The 5,409-nt window shown below is 42.9% G+C and overlaps 1 long non-coding RNA gene across 1 annotated transcript; it reads right to left on the minus strand.

The window, feature by feature from the left end:
* Positions 1-2,242: 2,242 nt before the first annotated feature.
* LOC309653759 lies at positions 2,243-3,608 on the minus strand. Its single transcript, XR_014259441.1, has 2 exons — positions 3,522-3,608; positions 2,243-2,515 (listed from the first exon to the last, which is right to left on the minus strand). It is a non-coding gene; the product is annotated as an uncharacterized lncRNA (long non-coding RNA).
* Positions 3,609-5,409: the final 1,801 nt, after the last annotated feature.

A 5,409-nucleotide genomic window follows, 5' to 3' on the forward strand; every position in this document is an offset into this window, starting at 1 on the left:
TAGTGAAGATATAGATTTCTGTATGTATTCTGGACACAAGTCCTTTATCAGGGGTATAATATTTAAATACTTTTTCTCAGTCGGTGGCTTGCCCTTTCATTCTGTTTAACAGTGTTTTTCAAAGTGCAGAAACTGAATTTTGATGAAATCTAGTTTATCAATTTTTTCTCTCATGGCTTGTGCTTTTGGTGTTGGCATCTAAGAAATCTTTGTGTAAACCAAGGTCACAAAGATTTACTCTTATGTTTACTTCTAGAAGTTTTTGTGATTCTACTTTTGGTTGCCTCTTTGATCCAAAATTTAATTTAGGAGAGTATTTTGAATTTTTTTGTTTTAAACTGTTATTAATTTTAGACATTTTTGCGATTGAGGCCTGTGCAGTTTATACTGTAAAGGAGTGAGGCTGATAGGGGTTGGGAGGCAAGGGAGTGTGGATGGTAGAAGGTGGAAGAGGGACAGGAGTGCATAAAGTACAATTTTTGTCTAGATTGCATTTTTGTTCTACTGCTTCCTCTCTTTCTAGATACCAAACTTCTCATGTTTATACTGCACTAAATCTTTCTTGTTTTATTCCTCCTCTTTTCATAAGTCCTTTCTCTCTCTCTCTCTCTCTCTCACCCACACATCCATCCAATCTGTCAGAAAACCCTATGTGTGCTACCTTCACAGTACATCTAGAATCCATCTGCTTCTCGTCATCTCCCAGTGCCTATCTCTCTGGTCTAAGCCACTGTCATTTTTATCTTTTATTTTGCAGTAGACTCCTAACTGGTCTCACAGTTTCTACCTCTGCCCCCTTCATTGTATTCTCAATGCAGCAGAGTGATTCTTTTTTTTTTAAAGGCTTATTTGTTTATTCATTTTGGCTGTTTTGGGTCTTCTTTGCTGTGCACGGGCTTTCTCTAGTTTCGGTGAAAGGGGGCTACTCTCCCTTGCAGTGCAGAGGCTTCTCATTGCAGTGGCTTCTCTTGTTGTGGAGCACGGGCTCTAGGTGTGAGGGCTTCAGTAGTTGCAGCATGTGGGCTCAGTAGTTGTGGCTTGCGGGCTCTAGAGCACAGGCTTAGTAGTTGTGGTCCATGGGCTTAGTTGCTCCGCGGCATGTGGGATTTTCCAGGACCAGGGCTCGAACCCGTGTCCCCTGCATTGGCAGGCAGATTCTCAACCACTGCACCACCAGGGAAGTCCCCAGAGTGATTCTTTTAAAATGTGTGTTAATATCACTCCTCTGCTCAAAACACTCCAAAGATTTCCCATCTCACTCTGAGTGAAGAAAAAAGTCTTCAGGTGGCCCTGAAGCCCTACATGATCCCTGGAGTCCCAGGTTCCTCTCTTATGCCGTAACTATCTTGCTCATTCTCCTCTAGCCCTGCTGGCCTCCTTCTTGTCCCTGGGACATGCCAAGGTGCCCCTGCCTCAGGGCCTTTGCATTTTCTTTTGTTCCCTCTGCCTGGAATACTCTTGCCTCCTTCAGGTCTCAGCTCAAATGTGTTTTTCTTAGAGAGGCCTTTCTGGACTCCTCTCTACAAAGTACTAACTGCCTCCCTCTTACTTTTCTTATTTCTCATGAGCACTTACCTGACACATTACACAGCTTCTTATTTTTTTTGTAGATCTTTTTACAAAAATTTTATGTTGGAGTATAGTTGATTAACAATGATGTGTTAGTTACAGGTGTAGAGCAGAGTGAATCATTTATACCCATACAAGTGTCCATTCTTTTTCGAATTCTTTTCCCGTTTAGGTTATTACAGAATACTGAGCCGAGTTCCCTGTGCTATACAGTAGGTTCTTGTTGATTATCTATTTTAAATATAGTAGAGACAGCTTCTTATTTGTTGTCTGCCTTTCTTTCCTTGCAGAATATAAGTTCCCAGAGGGAGGGAACTATGCTTTGTTCACTGCTATTCCCATAGTACTGAGAGCAGTGCCCGGCGCATAGTAGATGCTCAGTAACCACCTGTTCAGTGGGTGCATGAGTGTGTCCTGTCTGAAGGGGTAACCTCCATGAGTGGTTTCCTTAGTCATTTGTAACAGTCTAGAGAGATTTAATAAAATGAAGTCCAGTAAAAGGTAATTGTGTGTGTGTGTGGTGGAGCTGGAGATGGGAACAGGGATGCGGGGTGGTGAGGGAGGTACAGATATTGAATGTTCCACAAAGCCATATATAATGTTAAAAAATAATAGCTAGGTGAGAACTGTGTTTGAGAATAAATAATTTTGGAAGTAAATAAGTCTGGTTCAGTTTATCAGTTCACTGTAGTTTTTATTTATTCAACATGAAGAGAAAAACATCACAAAGCAAGTGACCCAAAATAGCACATTTTGTGCATTTCTTCAGCCCCTTGGCAGCATCAGGCAGATGTGTTCACTCTGCACTGACTTGTGTGTGAATCTCCCGGCTCTTCACCCGCAGCTTTTTGACCTGGGACTCGGCAATGTCAGCCCGTTCCTCGGCCTCCTCCAGCTCGTGCTGGAGCTTGCGGAATCTGGCAAGATTAGCATTGGATTGTTCCTCCTAAGAATAAAGTTGTGAGAGTTAGACTTTGTGGTTCTCATTGCACTTTTCACAAACAGGATTATTTCCTCAACTCAGATATTTTCTTCTTACGGTTTGTTTGTCATATGTGATTTCAAATCCAGACAGAAGTTGTAACTTCAATTACATTTTTTATTCTAAAGAATGAAAGAGGAAATAGTTTTGAAATGGAAGAGACGAGCTCATTATGTCAAACCCATGTATACGTGAAGTCTATTTACGATGTATGGACTGAGTGGAAAGGAAGAAGAGACCCATGTGCGCTCGCTCACAGAGGTTAGACAATAAATGTAAGGTCAAATTCTAACTTCGGGAAAATCCCAGTTGAAATGTTTTTGCCATATATTTTGACTCTGGTATACAGAGACGCTGCGGGTGGGGGGATGGGGATAGGAAGAAAGTATGCCCTTTGTTGGTTGGACTTACTACCATTCGTGCCTCTCCCTTTCGTGTTCCCTTTTCTTACCTCTTTCCCACTCCATTGTGTCTGGAAGAGTGGGGAACAACCAGGAAAAGTGAAGCTGGATAACCTTCCAACACATCCTAATTTGCTACAGCGAATGTGCAGGGATAAGTCCCTGCTGATGACAGTGGTAGTGAGGGAAGGAGTCAGCTGGGGTAAAAGATTTCTGTTTGGCTTTTGGGAACAATTGATTTTGTGCATTTCTAGAGGGAGAGGAATATTTATCATGGTGTTAGATTTTCTGCTGGATATTCTTTGCAGCTATCAAGTAAGGTGGGTTATTTGGAATTTTCTTTTTTTTCCCCCAACCCCTACAAATTGCTTAATAATAAAAATATCTCGTCTTGAGGTCTTATTCTATAATTAGGATTTGGGGGTAAATTCATATTTATATCATCTCTCTTAAAATAAGAATGACATATTCTTACTTTGTCTCTTTCTTTCTCATTAACACATTCTCTTAATATACTTTCTACCCCCAACGAAGTTTTCTTCTTCCCTCAAGGGCTTAAAGATACTTACAGCCTCCTCAGCTTGTCTCTTGTATGATTTCACCTTTGCCTGTAATTTATCTACCAGGTCTTGCAGCCTGAGAACATTCTTGCACTCTTCCTCAGTCTGGAAGCTTGACAAAAATGGTCTGCATTGAATCCAACAAAATCAACCCACTACAGGTGGTGAAGTCAATCACTTTGATATGATGGCAGGTGGGCCTGGGATAAATGTGGTCCACTCTGAGGCTTCCTTCATAGTATTAACAGTAGCCACTCTTGTTAAATGTCCACTGTGTGCAGGCACTATATTGGAGAGTTATACACGTCTCTAATCCTTACCTCCCTACTCTGGTGAGTAGATGTTTTTATTCTATTTTACAGGTGATGAATTAAAGTTGAGAGTGTTAGGTAACCCATCCGAGTTTAAAAAGTAAGAGGCCAAACTAGGACTAATACCAGTTTATCTGTCTTTGAAACCTGTATTCCTTCCTCACTTACACGATTTTCTAAAGGCCTTCCTGATTTTCCTAGCTTAGGAAAGGGTCTGTGATAGGTGATTGTGTCATTTGCCCCTTATGTATATCAAGTTAACATGTAGCTATTTGTGAGTACCACATAGTCACCAGGTTTTCAATTTCCCTTTGTGCAGGAAGTCTGGATATTCTAGAAAGCTCTTCCCCTTACCTGGTAGGTGAGTTCCTTTACTCTTCTCTCGTGTTTCCGCAAACCTTTAACAGCCTCAGCATTACGTTTCTGCTCACTTTCAACCTACCTCTCCTTCAAGCTCACGTACCTACAATCAAGAAAGATACTTATATAGTCAGTCTTGGGGGATGTTAATTAACTCAGGACCTACTGACGATATTGGGTGGCTGTCCCCAGCCACAGGATAAGGATGGGAGTCAATAAACAAGAAGAGAGAAGGATCGGGGAGTGCCGTTTTCACTTCCCGGATTCAGAGAGATTGAGAGACCCACACTGGCCTCCAGCTTCTGGATGTGCTTCTTGCCGCCCTTCAAGGCCAGCTGCTCAGCCTCGTCCAGGCGGTGCTGCAGGTCCTTCACCGTCTGCTCCAGGTGCTTCCTCATCCGTTCCAGGTGGGCGCTGGTGTCCTGCTCCTTCTCTGTCAGCTCCTCGGCCATCATGGCCGCCTGGTTAAGTTCACAAGAGGCATCAGTGGGCCACCCACCCCTCCTATGCAGGCACACGGAGGGTGCTGTGAGGCTGGTACTAGGCACGCTGATGCTTTCCTCCTTCCCGCAGCCACCACTGATGCTGCATGGTTCCCCTCCCACTTTGCCTCTGCTCAGGCTCCGTCTCCTTCCGTCTCTCCGGGAAGCCACCACTGACTGAATGCAGGGGTGAGGAGAGGAAACCTACTTGCAGGTCCCAAAGGGGCGGCGTAGAAGCCCCTTTCTTATCTCCAGACAGCATCTCTGATAAGAAAGAATGGAGTGCACATCCGTGACGGCCTTCTTGGCCTTCTCCTCTGCATTTTTGGACTCCTGGATAGACTTCTCCACCTCTGCCTGGCATTGGGCTATGTCAGCTGCCAGTTTTTTCTTGGTATTTATCAGGCACGTGTTCTACAAGAAAAATTAGATAAGAGGTTCGGGCTACATTTGGACACTTACAACGATTGGAAGGGAGAGGGTTGGGTGGGGAAAGAAGTCAAGCTCGAGAACGTTCCATTTCTTATTTTTCACACAGGTGAAAAAAAAATTAAAAAGACTTTCATTTTTGATAGGACAGATATCCCAAAACAGGCCCGAGAATTGTACATAAAAGAAGTGAGTAAATGATAAATGTGGACATTCAAATATTTGAGGAAGGATAAATTATTTAGTTAAAGGTGCTGGAACAAGGAAATGGTTGACATAACTATGTGAAATGAAAAATAATTCTCATGATCAAAA

This window comes from Balaenoptera physalus (assembly GCF_965194825.1).
Source record: "Balaenoptera physalus genome assembly, contig: HAP1_SCAFFOLD_1132, whole genome shotgun sequence".
In the NCBI taxonomy this organism is placed as follows: domain Eukaryota; kingdom Metazoa; phylum Chordata; class Mammalia; order Artiodactyla; family Balaenopteridae; genus Balaenoptera; species Balaenoptera physalus.